The sequence below is a fragment of the Piliocolobus tephrosceles genome, chromosome 11 (assembly GCF_002776525.5).
Source record: "Piliocolobus tephrosceles isolate RC106 chromosome 11, ASM277652v3, whole genome shotgun sequence".
NCBI lineage: Eukaryota > Metazoa > Chordata > Mammalia > Primates > Cercopithecidae > Piliocolobus > Piliocolobus tephrosceles.
Genome location: NC_045444.1, coordinates 44,595,335 through 44,616,911, shown reverse-complemented (window position 1 = coordinate 44,616,911; position 21,577 = coordinate 44,595,335).

Sequence of the window (21,577 nt, the reverse complement as noted above, 5' to 3'; positions counted from 1 at the left end):
GCCCTGGGAAAATGGCAGGCCCTGAAATTTATAGGAATTCTGACCTAAGGGGCCAGGAAGTGCATGGGACTGGAGAAGGTGGGTAGCAAGGAGTATGGCCTGTGATGGAGAGCTTTTCCTAGAAGAGAAAATATTACCTGGAGCTCTGGCTTCCACCGCACTGTTTTTAAACACTTCAAGATTTGTTACTCCTCTTGAAATGGCCCCAGGCATGTGGAAGGCAACAGACTTCATTTAAGTCACTTCCCTTCCCTTACCCTGCCATTTTAACTAGGAAAAAAAAAAAAAATCTTGAAGGGATTAGAGAATTTCCAGTTAAAAATTGCAGATAAGCTGCACATTCTTAGTCCAAAGTTTTCAGAAAAAAATGATCACTTTTAGGTTGATATTTACTGTCAAAAATTTTATTTCAAAAGATCAATTTTTGTCAGTTCTATGAAACTAACAGGGACAAGGCTGAAGGCTGAAAGAAGCCTTAGAGTTAGTCATGAAAGCTCTGGATTAAAAATCATTTTTTAAATGGTCTCATTGAGAAATTTTTCAAATGAGAGTCACCCTTGAATGAATGAATGCATGCTGTATCAGATTATCCAGAGACAAAGAAGAGCAGCCATTCTAGCAGAACAAATGCAGCCTGCTTTGTTTGGGAGACAAATCATTCTTGCAGCCAGTTTGGAAATGTCACTTTTAAGTCAATGAGAGTTGTGTTCAAATAAGAGGGGGCTGCAAGACCCTATTATATTCACTAGGACGTGATGTTTTGCCTCTGAATGGTTTTTACAGTGCATGAAAATTCCTTTTTCTTTTAGGTGGTGGGGGGAGGTCTTTTTAATGTCTTAAACTGTTTTCAGGTTTCACAAAGTGCTTCAGTTTTTACATTCAAAGGGCAAACATGATGATCACAGTGGAACACCAGTCATTCAGCTACAGAAGTTCTGACTTATTGAACAAGTCTTCTGAACTCTTGACTTGGTGAAAACAGATGACTGGGAAAACAGATTCATTGGTTGGCATGGCGGAACTTGTATCCTGGAAGTGATCCAGAGCTTACAGCAGTCCAACCAGCCATTTGCTCTGTCTTTTGGTGATATGACACACTGGGGTTGTCTATAATGGGATGTATTTGAGCAGCAATGGTGTCCAGTGGAATGGGAAATTCTGAGGTCTGAGACGAGATTGAGGAAAACTGATGGGGAAATCAATCCATAGCCAAGTATTGACCAGATTGGCTGGCAACTGTAGGATTTGTAGGTCAAGCAAAAGCAGCTCGGCCCTCTTGGCTCACTATGGCAAACTCTAAACTCCCCAGTGCTGTCAATAAGCTCATGAAATCAATTTGTTTTCTTGCCAATATTAATTGTTTTATTACTAAAAGAGACTAAATGCTAAGCAATCATTCAACACCATCAAACTCTTCTTGGCAGGTATAGCAAAACACATAAAATGACTGATGATGTTTTTACATCATTTTGAAGTAGGTATGATTTTTTAAAGGTACTTTTTTTTGTTTGTTTGTTTTAGAGACGGAGTCTCATTCTGTTACCCACGCTGGAGTGCAGTGGTGCTATCATGGCTCACTGCAGCCTCAACCTCCTGGGCTCAAGCAATCCTTCTGCCTCAGCCTCCCAAATAGCTGGGACTACAGGCATGAGCCACCATGTCCAGTTAAATTTATTTTATTTTATTTTGAGTATAGACGAGGCCTCACTATATTGCCCAGGCTAGGATAAGCTTCTTCATGGAGATAGGAGGATGTAAATCGAACCATCAGTGCCAAACCATCCTTGCTCAATAACAAGTAAGGCCCTGGCAGCAGAGACCAGCTTAGGGAGAATACAGATGCTAGCTTTAATCTGTGGAAGTCTATCCAGAAATAAACAAGGGATGACAACTTGTACACAATCACAGCAGAAACTCAAAGTTTTTGAATGATCCAAATGAAAGATTTACTTCCAACAAGAAAGGAAGTTTTAAAGGGGCACAAATTGTTTGCATTGTCTGTCAAGGAAGATGAAGTTCTCCACTTAACTGCGTATCCAGTTTGGTTTTCAGGTAGAGACAAAGCTTTAGAACTGTGGTGAGCAGTATGTGGCCAGGAGCCTTGCCAGCTTTGGGAAGAACCAGAAAATGCAATTCCATGTTGCTATTTCTCTCTCTCTCTCTTTTTTTTTTTTTTTTTTTAAGACACAGTCTTACTCTGTCACCCAGCCTGGAGTGCAGTGGTGTGATCTCAACTCATTACCACCTCCGCCTCCCAGGTTTAAGCAATTCTCCTGTTCAGCCTACCAAGTAGCTGGGATTATAGACATGCACCAACATACCTGGCTAATTTTTGTATTTTTAGTAGAGATAGGGTTTCGCTAAGTTAGCCAGGCTGGTCTTGAACTCCTAACCTCAAGTAATCCAACTGCCTTGGCCTCCCAAAGTGCTGGGATTACAGGCATGAGCCACCCCATAGGGCTGCTATTTCTCAAATGTACCTTAAGGTAAACAATGAATGACACAATACCAGTGACAAGTTTTTATTACAAGTCTAACAATAACATCATTAGTAATTATAAAAAGAATATTAAAATAGTACTAACAAAAGCATATATTATATTTTACCAAGGGTCAAGCACTGTGCTAATTGCTTATGTACATTTACTCTTCAACCATGGGACTAATGTTGTTAGCTCCAATTTACAGATGAAAAAACTGAGGCCAAGAAAAATCAATCTGCCCAAATTTGGAGCATGCTCACTATGTGCTAGACAGTCACTGTTTTAATTGAATGATCATAGATACTGTTATTACCATTATTTTACAGATACAGAAACAGAGGTTAAGCACTTTGCCATGGTCACATGGCTATTAAGAGTGGAGGTGAGATTCAAACCTAGTCACTCCAACCCTAGAGCACTTAATGTCTGAGTTGTCTAACCAGTGAAATATACATATTTCTCATGGAATTTGGTAACGGTATTTTTATTTTGAGTTTTTATAAAGTGGGGCCTGAAGTGTTTTGCTTACATTGGTCGTTCTAACCAAATTGCTGTTTATTACTACAGCACTTAGGCTCAGGAATGTGCTGCAGCCAACTGGATGCTTGGGCTTTTTTTCTGGTCTATACTACCCTCTAGTGGTTAATAGAAAAATTCGATGATAGGCTATTTAATGACAGAAATAGAATGTTATCCACTAATGAGGACTCTTTTAAGCATAAAGATAAGACATGAACCTGCATGTAATAGTATTTGTACTTTTTGTATCTTTTGACTGAGAAAAATACATAAAGACTAAAAGCTTCTATGAATTTAGTACCTCATTTATGTGAACATGTATTTTTACTTTTATTAATCTCAATAGTATACACATAGGAAACAAGGTGATATATATCTTTGTGTGTGTATATATACACATATGTGTATTTATAAGTTATAAATACATGTGTGTTATATACATGTGTTATACAATATATGTGTTTTATACATATATATGCGTGTGTATATATATGTATGTATGTATATAACACACACCTTATTTGTTTAGCTATAGATAATGCCTGGAGTGCATTGATGGATTTAGAAGCCCCCATATTAGACTTCCATCAGTGTTCTTTGGCTAGATTTTCAACAAATACCCACTCCTAAACCATTACAGGCAAGAATAAACTAACTCAAAATTTTAGATTAATCAGTATAGTTTCCTGAATTGGGCATAGAGTCCCCTGGCCTGAGAGGCGGAGATGTGAAGATAATTGGGATTGTCTTTTTTTTTCTTTTTTTTGAGATGGAGTCTGTGTGGCCCAGGCTGCAGTGCAATGGCGATCTCGGCTCAATGCAACCTCTGCTTTCTGGGTTCAAGCAAGTTTTGTGCCTCAACCTCCTGAGGAGGTTTACAGGCTGGTGCTTAAAAGTTACCATCACTCCTGGCTAATTTTTGTATTTCAGTTTCACCATGTTGGCCAGGCCAGGCTGGTCTCAAACCCCTGACCTCAAGTGATCTGCCCACCTCGGCCTCCCAAAGTGCTGGGATTACAGGCACGAGCCACCGTGCCCAGCCAGGATTGTCTTGACAAGGAAGAAGTCCTACTGCAGGGGTGGCTACAGGCTTACCTGAGTCTCCCTCCTGGGCGACCTTAGGAGGTGGGGGCTTGGGAGCAGGCCCATGGGAGCATCCTCCCTGTGCAGGCACTAAGGCGGGCATTACCCGAAGAAAACTGAAAAACAATAGTAAAACTAACTAAAAGGTGGTCTGCTCTTTATTATCACCATCAGACTGTGATTCTAAACAACAGTGATTAACTCATTCTCCCTGAACATTTCTCATTTAAGTTCTAAACAAGGACTTTGCTTTCTTTCCAGTTTTAATTCTGTATGCTTCCAATTAGCATGTTTTCATTATATATCTCTCACAAACATTCTGTTCTATGTCATGGAAGTCAATTTGGAGAATTTCCAGTTACACAGTTGGCCTATGACATTTGCAGCTACAAGCATTTGTTTCAGGAGTAAGTTCATGTTAAATTGTAATTGTTAGACCTCAGATTGGACACAGTTGTACCATGCATTTCTGAGTCTAAACTGTAGATCTGAAATGATCAGTGATAATACAGTGATTGTAAAGACAAAGAAACAGCTTGGGTAACTTTAATTCTGTCATTCTATGTGACCTCACAAACATATTAACAAACAGCCAGAATCAACCTAGAACAGTGTACAGTGAAATTGTTTACTGCAGATGGGAACATAGACTTCAAGAAGACCATTAACTCTGCAGAAACAAAATATAAGGAAATGGACATTTCAAAGAAAAATGTCAGGAGAAACAACAAAAGATGCAGGTCTTACATGGTCAGAAGCAATCAAAAAGACAATTTCGAACGCCTGAATTCTTTTCAGCAAGAACTGGACATTCATTCTAAAAGGATCAAATATGATGAACACTTACTATCACTCAGCCACTTTCTCTGATTTTTGCAAAAGAATAACTTGAGAAATTTTAACTAAATGCAGAATTTATCATGAATTTCCTGGTAAGAATACTTGAGGGGATTTTTTTTTTTCACTGCAGAGATGTTTGAAAACTGCTATAATTCATCCTCAAGAAACTACATGGACTGCATTACAATCTCAGATTGACTTTGACATGGAATTTTTATGAATCAATCTCATCTTGATGCTTAAGTTTTCTCTTAACTATTTGTGTTTGTACTGACTCATTTGAAAGCAGCTTTTCAACATTAAACTAATTAAAATATTATTTGTTTAATATGAGTGAAGAAGTTTGATTTTCACAGTTCTTGACGAATTTGTAGAAGGCTTGAAAATAGAAACCATAATCCTATTCATTAGTGCAAGAGACCAAATGTACGTACATGTTTGCCTTCTTTTTTTTTCATTTTTGAGACAGAGTCTTGCTTTCTTGCCCAGGCTGGAGGCAATGATGTGATCACTGCTCACTGAAGCCTTGACCTCTTGGGCTCAAGTGATCCTTTCATCTCAGCCTCCTGAGTAGCTGGGACTACAGATGCATACCACCATACCCAGCTATTACTTTTTAAGAGATGGGGGTCTCACTATGTTGCCCAGGTTGGTCTCCAACTCCTGGGCTCAAGTGATTCTTCCATCTCGGCCTCCTAAAGTGATGGGATTACCTCTGCGAGCCACCATGCCTGGCTTGCCTTCTTCTTCTTCTTCTTTTTTTTACACTAATGTGTTTTAAAGGTATCAGTCCATTACATGTTTCCTTTTTTGTTCTGTATACTTTATTAAAATTTTTAAAAATTGACTTGATTATATTGTTGGCTGCTGTGGAGGTCACTAACTTGAAGAAATCTTAATAACAGGGAAGCCAGAGGTGGGGATATTTATGAGGTTTCTGGGGTCTGGTTTAAGGTGGGTCTTTCAATGTCAGGCTTGGCTGAGATGGACAAAGTTCATAATAGTTTAGTATTGGTGAATACAGAGAAGATGGGCTTTTGAAATGAGTCTTTAAACAGTAAACAATCATTTGATAATTTCAACTGAGCTTGCTATTGCTTTGAGAAGGTGCTGTTTACCTGTGTTATGGGCTGAATGTTTATGTCCCTCAAATTCATATGTTAGAGTCCTAGTCCTCAATGTCATGGTACAGTTGACCCTTGAATAATGCAAGAGTTAGGGGCACTGATCCCCCACAAAGTAAAAAAAAAAATCTGTGTATAACTTTTGATTCCCTGAAAACTTAACTACTAATAGCCTACTGTTAACCAGAAGTTTTACTGATAACATAGTCAATTAACACATACTTTTTGTGTTATGTGTATCATATCCTGTATTCTTACAATAAAGTAACCTAGAGAAAATAAAATGCTATTAAGAAAATCATAAGGGGCCAGGTGTAGTGGGTCATGCCTGTAATCCCAACACTTTGGGAGGCCAAGATGGGAGGATCACTTGAGCTCAGGAGTTCAAGACCAGCCTGGGCAACACAGTGAGATTTTTGTCTCCATAAAACATTAAAAAAAAGAAGAAAATCATAATGAAAAGAAAAATATTTACCATTCATTAAATGGAAGTGGGGCCAGGGGCAGTGGCTCACACCTGTAATCCCAGCACTTTGGGAGGCTGAGGTCAGGAACTGGAGGCCAGCCTGACCAACATGGTGAAACCCCATCTCTACTAAAATATAAAAATTATCCGGGTGTGGTGGCGTGCACCTGTAACCTCAGCTACTCAGGAGGCTGAGGCAGGAGAATGGCTTGAACCCGGGAGGCAGAGGTTGCAGTGAGCCGAGATGGTGCCGCTGCACTCCAGCCTGGGCAACAGAGCGAGACTCTGCTTCTAAATAAATAAATAAATAAATGGAAATGGATCATCATAAAGGTCTTATTCTTGTGGTCTTCATATTAAGAAAGCTCAGGAGAAGGAAAAAGGGGGTGGTTAGTCTTGCTGTTTCAGGTAGAGGTGGAGGGAAATCTGTGTATATGTGGACCTGTCCAGTTCAAACCTATGTTGTTCAAGGGTCAAGTGTATCTGGAGTTGGGGCCCTTGGATGTAGTTAGGTTTAGATGAGGTGATGTGGGTGGAGCCCCCATCATGGATAGTGTCCTTATAAGAAGAGACTACACACCAGAGCTTTCTCTCCATGTACACAGACTGCAGAAAGGCCATGTGAAGACACAATGAGAAGGCAGTAGAGAACCAAATCTGCTAGCACCTTGATCTTGAACTTCTCATCATCCAGAGCTGTGAGAAGAAGAAAATCTGTTGTTTAAGCCACCCAGTCTATGGTATTTTGTTATAGCAGCCAGAACAGACTAAGCCATCCTGTGGAGAGCAAATTGATAGCCTATTTAGAGAAATTGCTATTTCAGGAAATTCAACTTTATCTTCCTGATCAAGAATATTCTGGATGAGTAAAGTGATGTTAATGCAGACAGTAAGCTGTATGACTGTAGAGAGTTTTAGTTCTCAATATAGACAAAGTTCAATAAAATAAAATGATCACTGCCTGCATTTCTTTTTAGACTATCATTATTATGCACTCCATTTCATGATTATTTCTTTTCTTTTCTTTTTTTTTTTTGAGACAGAGTTTTGCTCTTGTTGCCCAGGCTGGAATGCAATGGTGCAATCTCAGCTCACTGTAACCTCTGCTTTCTGGGTTGAAGTGATTCTCATGCCTCAGTTTCCCACATAGCTGGGATTACAGGCACCTTCCAACATGCCTGACTAATTTTTATATTTTTAGTAGAGATGGGGTTTTGCCATGTTGGCCAGGCTGGTCTCGAACTCCTGACTTCAGGTGATCCACCCACCTCAGCCTCCCAAAGTGCTGGGATTACAGGCATGAGCCACTGCACCTGGCCCATTTCATGATAATTTCTAAAAATAATTTTGTTGCACAGAGAAGGGCTCTTAAAATCTATCTGGTTGCCAATTATGCTAGGAAGGCCTGCTAGAAGAATCATATAAAAAGAGCCTACGGCAGTCTGGGGTGGGAGCAGCAGGCCCACGTTGCCCTGGCCTCATACCCTCAAAAGAAAATAAAGTTATAGGAGCCATCCCAGAGATACTCTGAAAGGGCCAAAGAAATTATTCATCATTAAATATTTTTGATGTTAAAAATGTTTATTTGTACACCCACATTCATACCAACATTATTCACAGTAACCAAAAGGTAGAAGCAACTCAAGTGTTCATCGGCAGATGAATGGATAAACAAAATATGGTCTATACACACAACGGAAATTCTTAAAAGGGAAGGAAATTCTGACACATAATGCAACATAGGTGAACCTTGAGGTCATTGCTAAGTGAAATAAGCCAGTCACAAAAAGACAAATACTGTACGATTTCACCTATCTGAGCTACCTACAGGAGTCATATTCATAGAGACGGAAAGTAGAATGGTGGTTGTCAGGGACTGGGTAGAAGGGAAAATGGAGTGTTATGACTTAATGGGTAGAGAGTTTCAGTTTGGAAAGATGAAAAGGGTTCTAAAGATAGGTTGCACAACAATGTAAATGTATTTAACATTTCTAGACTATATACTTAAAAATGGCTAAAAGGAGGCTGGGTGCAGTGGCTCACGCCTGTAATCCCAGCACTTTGGGAGGCTGAGACAGCGGATCGCTTGAGGTCAGGAGTTCGAGATCAGCCTGACCAACATGGTGAAACCCTGTCTCTACAAAAAATATAAAATTAGCTGGGCGTGGCCGTGCATGCCTATAATCCCTGCTACTCAGGAGGCAGAGGCAGGAGAATCGCTTGATCCTGGGAGGCAGAGGTTGCAGTGAGCCAAGATCGTGACATTGCACTCCAGCCTGGGCAACAAGAGTAAAATATAGTCTCAAAAAAAAAAAAGGGGGTAAATTTTATGTGAGATATATATACTTTTTTACCACAATTTAAAAAATATTGATTTGTAACATGGAAACATTGATGTCTACCACAATTTGCATAATGCTATTTTGGCATAGTTTTCTTTCTTCTTTTCTTTTCTTTTTTTCTTTTTCTTTTTCTTTTTTGAGCTGGAGTCTTGCTTTGTCACCCAGGCTAGAGTACAGTGGCATAATCTCAGCTCACTGCAACCTCCACCTCCCGAGTTCAAGCAATTCTCCTGCTTCAGCCTCCCGAGTAGCACATGCCTCCACGCTTGGCTAATATTTTATATTTTGTATTTATCTCCAACTCTTGACCTCGAGTGATCCACCAGCCTTGGCTTCCCAAAGTGCTGGGATTATAGGTTTGAGCCACCGCACCTGGCCTGGTGTAGGTTCCTTTTGAAAAGAGTTAGCACTGGAGCTAATCTCCTAAGTACCTTTGTGCAGGTGAGAAAAAACAACTTTTCCTCAGATGCTTGGCTGCCATCTGCAAAAAACGTATCCTAATGCATGCACAAGTCTACAGTGACTTCAGCATGAAGGGAGCCTCCTAGAGTTGTACAGTATACTACCTGCACAGTTGTTCAAAGAGTCCCCAACAAAACACAAGTGCCCAGGCCTCACCACCTCTGGGAGGCTCTGCAAATAGTCCAGGGATGAGTGGTGGCGGGAAAAAAAATAATTTTTTTTAATATGGAGAGTTTGGATTATACTGGCTGTAGCAGTTGAAAATGCTGTTCCATCAACATTAATAAGCCAAAAACAGTCTCCCAAGGTGCCCAGCTGACAACTCGGGAGGTGGCTTTGAATCAGAAGTGGTGGGAGTGATGTGTCAGGAAAGAAAGAAGCCACTGCCAGGGTTGGCCTTATTCATGGATAAACAGTTTTATATTATGCGAACACTGACGAGGCCCTGTGCACATTTCTATTCTCTAGTTTCGGGGATGCCTAAAATTCCAATGACTTTCTTCATGACTTACAGCTTGTCAGAACTACAAGAGCCTTTGACGTCACCTGGTTCTAATCTCCAGTTTCTCAGATGAGACACTGCAGTCTAGAGATGTAAAATGACTCAGCAACAGGCACACACTAGTTGGTATTTTGCTTTGCTCTCTACCTGAGTATCTGGCGGGGAAGAGGGTTCTCCAAGAGAGGAGAGAACATCAGAAAGGGCAGGGACATGGTTCTAGAGTCAGGGGTGCTCCACTTCCCAGTCATTACAATTTCCTTTTCCCATAACCCCTAAGCCCTAGGAAGGGTGAATGGGGAGGGAAAGGCAGAGGCTCGAGAACATTGATAACCCTGAGAAGTGTATTAAGGCTTAAGAAGAATCTATCAGTAGTGTGTATTTAACTTTTCATTCATTTATTCAGTAAATATATTGAGCATCAACTTAAGACAGGGATTATGTATCTGAGGATCTTGGGAACTAGTTGGGGAGAGAGACACGTAAACAGGTAAATTACAGTAAGACCTGTAATATGCTGATTTAGATGTATGAACCTAGTACTGAGGGGACCCTGAGGAGGGAACAGCTCTTTTTCCACAGAGGCCTTGGGGAAAGCTTTCCAGAGGAAGCAATATCGGGGTGGGTTTTGAAGGGTGAATAGGAGTTTAGTAGGTGGGAAGGGTGTGAGGGAAGGTTCTAGGAATTCCGGGTGGAAATAACAGCCTGTGCCCTGGGGTAGGGTCTAGAGAGTGTGATCCCTTTAGGAATGGCAGGAGCACTCTGTGTTTTAGTAGCACATGGGAGGTGACCTGGGCCAAGGTACCGAGTTGGCATTTTATCCTGTAGCCAAGCAAGTCAACAAAGGCTGTGAAGCAGAGCCTGACAGGATTCCCTGTGGAAGGAGAGAAGGACTCTGGCTTCCAAGGAGGATGAACGGCAGTGAGAGAGAGCAGAGGTGGGGAGACTGGGCGGGGGCTGTGAACACTCAGGCTGTGCTCCATCAGTGAACAAACTTGCCAGGACAAGCCGGGCATGGGGGTGGAGAGTGGCTCAGCCCCAACCCCCTGCAGCCATCTGTTCCTCCACACGCACACTGTGTCTCCTCCCACTCCTGAGCCGACAGAACTTCTGCCACTGACATTTGAAACAGTGGGGGAGGCGCAGAAAGAGGGAGGCCTGTGGCGAATGCCCCCCACCCCATCCCTCCTTGGGCTTGGTTTGAATGCAGGATATGACGTATGTGGTTCCATGTATGGCACATTCCTCTAGCAGTCAGGAGGTGAACAAGGAATGTCACTTTATTCCTTCCAATGGAAACAAACTGCCTCTAATTCTGAGCACAGCAGGAGAAACTGAGCATCTGGGTATAAAGCAGAGGAGATTGCTAGTGGGAGAGAAAAGGGCTTTAGTCTGGTAGTGGCTGGTACCAGGAAAACTACATTAGAGCAACCCTAAGGTTGTCACCAACTTCTGTAGGAACAGGCAGAGGGTCTGTGGCCAGGGAGTCAGCTCAACTCCAGAGGCTGAGGTGACGTATTGGACCCTCAGCCTTTGGGTTAATGTAGCCTTAGCCTGAACCAGTTGAGGACATTTTCTAGCTGAGGGTTTGAGGAGAGTTCCTTATTTGGTAACCCCCAGCTTAGCACAATGCTGGGTTCAGTAAATGATTCCTAAATGGAATCAAACTCAAGTGAGGAACCTACTGAGAGTCTTCACTTGTAACTGTACACACCTGTATATAGCCCCATGGCTTGTAGCAACATGTTTTTAAAAAGCTGCACATTGGCCACACATAGTGGCTCAAGCCTGCGATCCCAGCACTTTGGGAGCCTGAGGCGGGTGGATTGCTTAAGTGTAGGAGTTGGAGACCAGCCTGGGCAACATGGTGAAACCCCATTTCTACAAAAACTACAAAAATTAGCCAAGCATGGTGGCGTGTGCCTGTAGTCCCAGCGACTCAGAAGGCTGAGGTGGGAGGGTCACTTGAGCCCAGGAAGTGGAGGCTACAGTGAGCTATGATTGTGCCACTGCACTGCAGCCTGGGTGACAGAGCGAGACTCTGTCTCAACAACAACAATAGCAACAACAACAACAAAGCTGCAAGTTATTATCTGGACAGGTGAATACTGAGAGAAGGAGGTGCAAAAAGCATGTGGGAGGCAGGAAACATGAACAGAGGCAGGGAGCAGAGAGAGAACGGTGCTGAGCAGGGGCTTGGAGGCCCCTTGTGTAAACGCAGAAGAGATGTTTAACCTTCAGTTGCCTGACAGAAAATGGAATGTTCCAGGAGTAGTGGTGGTGATAGTGGTAGAGGACACTTGAGGGGCTTGCACACCTGAAGAGAAGTTTCTCAATATTTTAAATAACCACTATGGCCATACTGGTACACGGGGTTACTGAGGGCAAAAGCTGAGGGGGCAGGAAAAGACCTGGCCAAGTGCACAGCAGGATTTACCGAGACAGCTTCGTGGCAGACAGACTGCTGCAGTGTCCAGGCTGGAGAAATTGGGAAATATGAATAATAGAAATACTTTCCAGGTTCTCTACACTTAGGTAAGTCATTTAATCCTCACTACAATTCCGTGAAATTGATACATTCATTTTCCTTATTTTACGGATGAGGAAAATTGAAGAGTGCTCTCGATCATAAAGTAATTGAAGAAAAACTATGGGTAAAACATAAGCCCCCTAACTGTCTCGTTATAGCCACCCTATCACAACCTGCTCTCTACCTACGGTCTCCCATGACTGTGACGCACACTGAAACCTTGTTTTAACTGATGGATTTGAAGGTGGGAGATTCAAGTAGAATACGTGAGAAATAGCTTTAACATTTCACAAGGAGATCAATAAAAGCTGAAAACATAGTTGCCTCTCCCTGTATTAACCAGTGCTGGGATCAGGCAAAAATATGTGAGTTGCTTGCTCCGGGAAACTAATAGCCCTGGAAGGCAGAAGTATGAACCAACTAGCAGCCTGCCCATGAAGACATCCCTCAGGACCCTCACCTCATGGAGCCACCACGCAAAGCTATTACGTCACAAACTCTACCTCATTCCAACCAGTTCCCCATTTTGCAAGACCTGCCTGAAAATCCTCAGCCCTGGTCCTGAAAACCTGAAGACATCTCTCTCTACTTTCCTGTGATGAGACACTATGAAGACTTTGTCAAGGTGATGTTCCCCCTTAGCTTTTCTTGATCAACAGGTTTTTCTGGGTTTCTTTGACAAGAGTTGACGTTAAGCATGTATTTGACAAGACAGCCCTGGTAACATTGCGACCTTATCAGGACCAGGTATTAAAGCAGTATTATGGGTGTAAAACATGCATTTGGATCCTTCCTGCTGCAGTGATGTGTGCCCCAAAACCAGGGCTGGAGACTCAGACACTGGGGAGCCGAGGGGGACTGTTTCCCTGTGATTGAACATGGTCATCACAATGACTCCGGAACCTTCAAGTGCTCAACCACCCACACAGCCCCTGGAGTTCCTGCCTTCACCCAAATTGCTATGAAATGTGTCATGAGACCCTGCCACCCTGGCTGCACAGACTGGACCAGAAATGGAGTTCTAACAAAGGCACCTCTAGATGTTACAAGCAAGGACAGTGGAGGCTTTTGAGATGGCAGGATATGAGAGATCAGACCAATAGTCAGGGAATGCTAATTAACTCACCCAATCTTATTCTCTCTGGGGGTGACAGAGAAGCATAGGAAAAATTACAATGGGAACCAAGAGAAGTAATGAGAGAGGCAGCAGGAGAAATAATTAGAGAGTCGAGAGAGAATCTGAGTCATGAGAACAGAGTCACTATATAAGGGAATGGCAGATGCTCAGTTCTGATGGGACCACAAAATATTGGAGTCACAGAGCTACTGGTGTATCCTGAACAGCTGCAGGTCCTGTTCCCGTTCTCCATAAGGCCTATGGCGTTGTTGATGATTTGTTGCAATCATGATAAAATAATAAGTAACATAAGTTATTTTATATTGATGTGTGTGTGTATGTGTGTGTGTGTGTGTGTGTATGTGTGTGTGTGTGTATATATATATATACATATATATATATTTTTTTTCTTTTTTTCCAGACAGAATTTCTCTTGTTGCCCAGGCTGGAGTGCAATGGTACGATCTCAGCTCACTGCAACCTCTGCCTCCCGGGTTCAAGTGATTCTCCTGCCTCAGCCTTCCGAGTAGCTGGGATTACAGGCATGTGCCACCATGCCCGGCTAATTTTGTATTTTTAGTAGAGATGGGGTTTCTTCATGTTGATCAGGCTGGTCTCGACCTCTGGACCTTAGGTGATCCACCCACCTTGGCCTCCCAAAGTGCTGGGATTACAGGCATGAGCCACCACGCCCGGCTGTCAATATATAATTTAACACAATATGCACAGATCTTAAATGCTCAGTTCTACGAATTCTGGAAATTATATACACCCATGTAACCACCAACAAAAACAGGATAGAATATTTTCCTGATCCCAGAAAGTTCTCTTGTGCCTCTTTCCAATCAATCCTTCTTGCACCAAAAGCACCATAGGTTAACGTGGCCTTTCTTGTGCTTCCTATGCAATGTCCTTTTTGTGTCTAGTTTCTTTCACTCAACATAATAGTTTGGAGAGTTATTGTGTTACAAGTATCGATAGTTGTTTTCTTATTATGGCTAAGTAGTATTCCACTGTAGGAACATGCTGCTATTTGTTCATCTTTTCTCTGTTGAAGGGCATTTGGGTTGTTTCTGCTTTGGGGCTACTAAAAATAAGGCTGCTACAAACATTCATGGGCAAGTGTTCTTTAGATTACAGCTTTTAGTTTTCTTGGATAAATATAAGGAGTGTAATTTCTGGTTTATAGGCTTAATGTGTGTTTGAACTGATAGAAATGCCAGGCTGCTTTTCAAAGCAATTGCACCTCTTTATATTCCTGCCAGCCAGGTCTGAGAGTTCCAGTTGCTCTGCCTCACTGCTGATGTTTTAGTGTTATCAGTCTTTCTTGATTTTAGTTATCCTATTGAGTGTGAAATGGTGTCTCACTGTTGCTTTATATGCATTTCCTGGATGAATAATGATGTTGAGCACCTTTTCATATGCCTTTAACCATTTGTATATCTTCTTTTCTGAAGAGTCTGTCCAAGTTTTCTGCCCATTTTTAAAATGAGGTGGTTAATGTTTTTATTGTTGACTTGTGACAATTCTTTATATATGAGGATACAGATCCCCTCCAACTTTTTTTTTTTTTGAGACAGGGTCTTGCTCTGTTCATTCAGGCTAGAGTGCAATGGTATAATTATAGCTCACTGCAGTCTCAACCTCCTTTGCTCAAGTGATCCTCCTGCTTTGGCCTCCCCAGTAGCTGTGACTATAGGCACAAGCCACTGTGCCTGGCTAGTTTTTTTTTTCCAGTAGAGATGAGGCGAGGTCTTGCTATGTTGTCTGTTCTGGTCTTGAACTCCTCGGCTCAATCTTCCTGCCTTGGTCTCCCAAAGTGCTAAGATTATAGATGAATATGCTGTATTTTTTTTTCCCCCCCAATCTGTGGTGTGCCTATTCTTAATGGTGCTTTTTTTTTTTTTTTTTTTTTTTTTTACGGAGTTTCGCTCTTATTGCACAAGTTGTAGTGCAATGGCGCAATCTCAGCTCACTGCAACCTCTGTCTCCTGGGTTCAAGAAATTCCCCTGCCTCAGAGTAACTGGGATTACAGGCGCATGCCACCACGCCTGGCTAATTTTTTGTATTTTTAGTAGAAACGAGGTTTCACCATGTTAGCCAAGCTGGTCTTGAACTCCTGACCTCAGGTGATCTGCCTCGGCCTCCTAAAGTGCTGGGATTACAGGCGTGAGCCACCATGCCTGGCTCTTAATGGTGTTTTTTGATGAAAGAACTAACATTGTTTTAAGTACCAGCCATTTAAAACATTAAGTGCTTTACCAGCATTATTTCATTTAATCTCACATAAGATTAAAAGTTGGATATTACAGATAATAAAATGAAGCCCAAAGGCTTCATTTTAATTATATAATTTGCACCTAGCTCAGGGATGGGAGCATCAACATTTGAATCAGTCAGCTGTTTCGGCCTGAGGTTTTCTTTTTAATCATCAGAACCCATTGTTGAAAGTAGGACATTTAAGCTTCTTTCCCTGACAATCTGAAAGAGCCCCTACTCAGGTTGGGGTGATCTCCCTCCCTGGATAATGCAGACCTGCTTCTGTAAACCTGAAGTCAGTGTGTTACCCACTTTGATGGTAAACAGCCACTGGGGATGAGTTTTTACCATGATCCCAGGGTAAAAACTCCATCATCAATTGCTCTGAAGGGCATGAAGTTATTATGATCATACTGACCAGAATAATTCATGCTGTAAAATTGCTTTGAAGTGATGTTATAGAGCTCAGAGAAGAGAGGCTTCCTTCTGGGGAGTTGTGCAGATCTGAAGCTTACCTTGTCTTTTTCTTACTTCTTCCCCATTATAACAACCACCTCAACCTCTCAGATAGGGTCCTCTGAATAGTATCAACCAGTCTCTGCCACTTTGGGTGCTACTGCTAAATACTTAGCCCTTAAGAATCTCCTGTGACCAGTAAAACATCATCTGAATGTGCATTACACAGTTCGTTTCCACAACTCAGTGATAGTAGTAGTACTTGAATGTACATAAAGGCAACAAAGAACACAGCATTATGAAGTGCTAGACAGGGTAGAAGAGTGAACAAGAGCTATAAAACTTCAGGTACAAAGGACTAGGGGAAGCCTGAGTACTCAGGCAGAACATAACTGCAACAAAGGGAGCTGAGGGCTTTCCTAAAATTAAAGGTAAAGAGAGAAATCCTGGGTAGAAGGTCTCACCCAGCAGGAGGTCTGCAAAGGAAGGGGCCCCTCGAGCTGAGAAAGCTGTTTAATGTGCAGTTGACAAAGGGCAGGGGAGGTCTCTGGAAATGTTTACAGGAATGCTCCAGAATTTAACCTGACACCACCAGTCCTGTGAGCTTTGTGCTCTGGGCTCCTAATGAGCAAAATAGAGACAAGGAGATTGTATTTGTCTCACATGAAATGATTCAGTGTTTATCTTGGCTTGATTGGTCCCAAAGTACTCGTTTTACAAAGACGTGTGATGCCTCATGGGAAGCCTTGCACTGCTATTTCCTCAAATTCATGTTCCTTTTCACTCACCCTTAAATGCCAAAATTGAGAATCATAAAAGTCTACTCCTTTTGGCCACCTGGCTTTCTGCTGGCATTAACATTCAATAAAACAGACAGACCCAAACCTTTCTTTTCTGGTATAGGGTGAATATTAAATCGTTTCATGAGCAACTGATCAAGTTCTAGTTCAAGAGAGAAGGCTAGATGTATGGCACAGCAAGAACAGCATGTATCTTGAGGGCACACTTACTGGCTGTGTGACTTTGGGTAAATCACTTTTCTGAGCCTTAGTTTCTTGGGGATGATAATACCCACTTATTTGTCCACTGTGAACACTTCATCTATAAAATAGGACTTGCCTCCTCTTTGCCTCATAAAGATCAAAAAAGAAAAATCTATGTGTGGATGTGTTGTAAGCTGTGAAATGCTACACGTAGCAGCAGAACAGGTCATTATATTTTCATCAGATTTGAGTCACTCACTCTTCTATGTTCCAGACATTTTCAAATGCCTTTTTTAAAGTCAGAAAACAACATGAATGACAAGTTATCTGTAGGTCCCCCAAACCTCCATTTTGAGGGGACTGGAAAATAAAGCAGCAAGGTTAAGAAAGCTTTCAGAATTCATCACAATGAGAACAGAGTCATAATGGGAGGAAAAAATGTGTTACACATTCTTCCAGACAAAAGGACATTTCAAGTATTGTCTTCAACATTCAGTTTGGAAAGGTTTTAGCTTATAAAAGTGAGTTGTATGTACTTGACAATGCTGTGAAAACTCAGAGACTCAGAGGTCCTCAGTCATGAAGAATCAGCTATAAACGATTTGTTTTGAAATTATTGTCTTAATTCTTGACTACAATAGAATGTTAAAATGGAAGTTTCCACTAGGTACCAAGCTGCAATAGATGTGATATTCCAAAGTGAGCCTCTGGGCTGCCATATGCAGAATGAAGAAGCAGTGTCCTGACTTCTGACCTCCCTACCCGAGAGGGAGGTGAGGCCTGTGTGTGGGATGGGGTGGGGTCCCACGGAACCAGGGGTCAAGCGGGTGTGGCCTTGAGGGTGGAATGCATTCTCAGTGATGGGACTCTCTGAAAACCCACAAAAGCTCCCACAAAAGAAAAAGTGAGTTGTGATCAAGCCATCAATAAGAAACTCAGAAACTTCTCTAATTCCCTTTCCTCAGCTCTTGCCCACTCAGGTGAGTAAGCAGGGATGAGGGAGTGGGCTAAGGGAGACTTTGACAGTTCCCTTCCCTCCCACGGATTCCCCAACAGCAGCCCTAAACCCCTGGGAGTTTTGGTTTTCACACTGGATCAGGTATTCTAATGGCTGAATAGAGACCTGCTGGGACTACGAAACAATGACTCCCTGAGGACCTGAGAATGAAGGAAGTCATGGGGCTGCCTGGGTTTTTTGGCAGTACCACCTCCCTAGAGATCATTCAGAAATATGTTGGAGTGTGTTTTGATTGTCACAATGATTGGCAGAAAGGATACTATTGGCATGTAGAGGGCAAGGGCCTGAGATTCTTGATATCCTAGTAACGCAAGAACTGTCCTGCTTGAAATACCAACAGTGCTCCCAATTGAGGCCTACACTCATTGAGGCAGGTGCAGGATCACCCCTTCCTGAACAAGTTTTAAAAAGACAGTGGAACCTATGCCAGGCAGGGAAACCAGAACTGTAATTGACGACCTGCTGGAGGCTCAGTGTGGACAAGTCTGAGAAGAAAACTCCAGGGGGACCCAGTTACTTTTGTGAATTTTACCTGCTAGAGCTCAACCAGGTTCTCACAGTAAATATCTGAGAAAAAAAATAATGAAAAAATACAAAAAAAAAAAAAAAAAAAAAAAAGACAGTGGGAGACAAAAATAGAAATAGGTTTTGATTATGTTGCCCTTCATGCTTATTCACCACATCGATTACACTGAGGTTACAAGTATTTTGCAGTGACTTGAGAGCTCTTCCCCACAGCTGCTCAATTACATCCCAGCTGCTTGGATGCATTAGAGCCAGAAGCAGGGGAGGTCTCTGGAAATGTTTATAGGAATGCTCCAGAATTTAACCTGACACCACCAGTCCTGTGAGCTTTGTGCTCTGGGCTCCTAATGAGCAAAGTGGGTGAAGGACCTAGCAGAAGGTGCTATGGCATGCTGTGGTAGCCTGAACCCTTAAAAGCCCTAGCCCAGGTTAAACTTGCTCTGGTGACTGAAGACCAGGATCAGCCCCAGGTTTGAGAAAACATGGCTGGTCTTGGTGTGGTCGTCTGAACAATGTCTACGTTCTTAGCCCTGAAATCTGTGACTATGTTACCTTCCATGGCAAAAGAGGCTTTGCTAACATGATTAAATTAAGATATTGAGATGGCAAGATTATACAGATCGTCCAGTAGGCCTGCTTTATGCACGGGTGTCTTTTGAAGAGGGACAAGGGGATCAAAGTCAGAAAAAGGACACATGACAACAGAAGCAGGAGTTGGAGTGATGCTTGTTGGAAATGGGGGCATGAGGCCAGGGCAGTGGCTCACGCCTGTCATCCCTGCACTTTGGGAGGCTGAGGCAGGAAGATCACTTGAGGTCAGGAGCTTGAGACCAGCCTGGCCAACATGGTGAAACCCCGTCTCTACTAAAAATACAAAAATTAGCTGGGCGTGGTGATGTGCGCCTGTAATCCCAGCTACTCAGGTGGCTGAGGTGGCAGAATCGCTTGAACCTGGGGGGTGGAGGTTGTAGTGAGCTGAGACTGTGCTACTGCACTCCAGCCTGGGAGACAAAGCAAGACTCTGTCTCAAAAAAAGAAAAAAAAAAAAAAAAAAAAAAAAAAAAAGAAAAGAAAAGAAAAAAAGAGAAAAGAAAAGAAAAGAAAATGGGCATGCATGTGGCACTAGAAGCTGGAAAAGGCAGGAAGATAGATCCTCCTCTAGAGCCTCCAGAAAAGAACACAGACCTGCCAACACCTTGACTTTAGCCTGCAAGACCAATTTTGGGCATCTAATCTCCAGAACTGTAAGATATCCAATATGTGTGTGTTTTTAAAAGTCATTACATTTGTGGCAATTGGTTACAGCAACAATAGGAAAATAATGTACCCGGTTTAAAGTGTAATATAAACCTTTCTACTCAAGAGACCTTAGTAGTTCTCCCAAGTTCACCCGAAGAACCCCCAAACCCCAACACAACCCTCTCTCCCCTCTCTGAAGATTCCAAGGAGAAAGGAAAGCAGTCCTGGCAAAATCCTCCTTCGGACCCAGTCAACAACCTGCAACCACAGCACATTGCTGTGTGATATAAACGTGTGTGTGTGGACGAGAAACCGAAATAAATCAAAAGGAATTCTGTATTATCTGCGGTTTTCTTCACTAACCTTTCCCTTTCTGTCTACATAGATAATTGAGGACTCACTCCATTCTATCAAGGACAGCCACTGCTTGCTTTCAAGGGCTTTCCTCACCTCACAGATTCCTAGATCAGGTTCAATGTAGTCTCCGACCATGCAGAAGTCTTGATTAGCAAAGCAAAATAAAAATTAGAGAAAATTAGGTGGACATTGTTGGAAAAACAAATAAATCCTCCTTTATTGGCAGACTTGAGCGTTTAATAGAGCAGTAACTATATCACCATTTTCAACACTTTCTGATGACGGGTGTGCGGAAACACTTTCCATCACAACTGACTTGACTTTTCCCTCTTTCTTCAGACCATAGATAAATATTTAGCTACAAACTTCCAAACAGAATAAAACCAGACTTTCAGTTTATTTGACAGGAAAGCTTAGTATGGGATACTTAAACCATTAAAGAGAAAAGACAGTTAACTCACTGTAAAGCTAAAGATTAACCAGGAGTCAACATGAATTCTCTTATAGTCTGTTTTCTACTCCCCTTGGTAAGAAAATGTTAATTCACTCAGTATGAGATATCCTGAGCCAAGTCTGGATTCCTTGGGAAGGTTTGTTTTCTCTCAGGAATACTTAGTTTGGCACAGGGAAAATGAAAACAAATTTTTAAAAAATCGTTCCTGGGTAGTCATTTTCTCTGGAGACTTAAAAGAAAAAAGACACTGATGTTGAGCAAAAAGCTTTCCCTGCAAGCTTCTACTGCAATGTCAAATAAAAATGCACAGAATTGGCTCCCCTGGCAGCTTGTGCCTACCTTCAATTTTTTTTTTTTTTTGAGACAGTCTCACTCTGTCACCCAGGCTGGAGTGCAGTGGCATGATCTCAGCTCATTGCAACCTCCACCTCCTGGGTTCAAGCAATTCTCCTGCCTCAGCTTCCCAAGCAGCTGGGACTACAGGCACATGCCACCATACCTGACTAATTTTTAAATATTTTTAGTAGGGAAGGGGTTTCACCACATCAGCCAGGCTGGTCTTGAACTTCTGACCTCAGGTGGTCCATCCACCTTCGCCTTCCAAAGTGCTGGGATTACAGGTGTGAGCCACCGTGAATGGCCTCTTCAACTTCATGCCTAAAACACCAAAGTAATGACAACAAAAGCCAAAATTGACAAATGGGATCTAATTACAATAAAAAGTTTCTACATAGCAAAAGAAACTATCATCAGAATGAACAGGCAACCTACAGAATGGGAGAATATTTTTACATTCTAGCCATCTGACAAACGGCTAATA